The sequence below is a fragment of the Austrofundulus limnaeus genome, unplaced genomic scaffold (genome assembly GCF_001266775.1).
Source record: "Austrofundulus limnaeus strain Quisiro unplaced genomic scaffold, Austrofundulus_limnaeus-1.0 Scaffold120, whole genome shotgun sequence".
NCBI classification, from domain to species: Eukaryota; Metazoa; Chordata; class Actinopteri; order Cyprinodontiformes; family Rivulidae; genus Austrofundulus; species Austrofundulus limnaeus.
In genome coordinates, this window is record NW_013952522.1 from 234,449 (window position 1) to 235,935 (window position 1,487).

Here is a 1,487-nt window from a genome sequence, read left to right on the forward strand (position 1 = left end):
TCGCAAGATTTGTTTAGTTTACACGTCCGTAATGCACACCCGCCTTCAGAGTCAAGAACCAATCAAATTTTGTGAAGACAAGCGACCTGAGAGCGCGATTCRCAACGCTGCGATCGCGTTCCGTGTGTCGGGTTTCACCCTGGCTGCGATGACAGCTGTTAATCGCTGTAGTTTGTCACTGCCCGTGTGTCGAGCCCTTTAAACTTTTCCCGCTGCATAACTATAAAGGATGAGAGAATCTGAACATGCATCTTCATTTCTACTGCTCTTGTAAAAAGTTTTTATTTTGTTCATAAATAAACAGTCTTTGAGTGAGAAGGACATGAACACAAGATATAAACTAAAAAGGTACATACAACATTTTCAAAATCTAAATCAAAACAGCCTCTTTCCTTTGTTTTTCTAAAGAAAATCTCCAACGAAATTCTAACCGAGTCTGTAAATAAACTCAAACGACAACAATCATAATCAAACCTTGCTGTATTTGTGTAGCAAATGATTTGTATACTTTTTTTATTTAAAGAGTAAAAACACAGATCAATGAATTTGAAAGTTTGATTAAAAGCACAGCAACATGTTTAATGCAACAGAAACTGATTGGCAGAACATGTGTTCAAAATAAACAGTCGTTGCATATTAAACCATTTTATTTTGATTCTTCATTTAGAGTAAAATATTTAAAACAGATTAAAGATCTTTCATGTTAAAAAAAGCAGCTGAAGAACATAAAAAATAATAATTAGATCTACTTTAATGACACAGCTGTAGTTGTTTTGCTTGAAGTTAATAATTTTTTTTATTTCTCTGCTTTTTTATTTTCCTTCCAGCTTCATGACTTGTTATCTAACATAGCTCCATCCTTTTTACTCGAATCCTCAGAAACCACGGGTTGACTTGTGAACTTCGAAGCCAGCTTCACAGTACCACTAAGCACGACTCCTCGTTACTAGGATTAGTTGAACCAGATCTTTTACAAAACCCTTGGGTAAGCTGAACCTGCTTTGAAGCATAGAGTGCCGGTCTGAGAGCAGAACGTGAACAGCAACCACTGAAATACATCTGAACTGAACTGTTTACCCCGTTTCCTTTTTTGGCAAAAACTTTCCAACGAAAACTCAAGTAATCTGCTTTGGTAAAGAGAGGCAACCCTTTCATAAAGATTTATTTATGAACAGATCTTCCCGCTACAAAATCAATAAACTGAGCCAAGCTTGACAGGACATACCCAATGTTTTCTGTCCACATCCTCATCCGCGTCCCACTTCCGAGTTAAAAAAGGCCTCTTAGGGCTGATAATTTCACCAACAAAGAACGTTGTAAGCATGGGATACTCCTGCCACACACAAAAAAATATAAAGTGAGGAAAGGAGCCTTCAAAGTAAACAAACAACTGCGGRACAAGAGAATAGTTGAACAACAAAACAAGGCTGCAACGATTAATCGATGACTAATCGATCATTAAAATAATCGATGACTAATTTAATAAT

General features: G+C 36.6%; 1 protein-coding gene across 1 annotated transcript in view; it reads right to left on the bottom strand.

Moving 5' to 3' along the window:
* Positions 1–1,487, bottom strand: part of LOC106522027 (glucose-induced degradation protein 4 homolog) — a 7,135-nt gene that overhangs the window by 1,336 nt on the left and 4,312 nt on the right. The gene's annotated exons all lie outside the window — the stretch shown is intronic.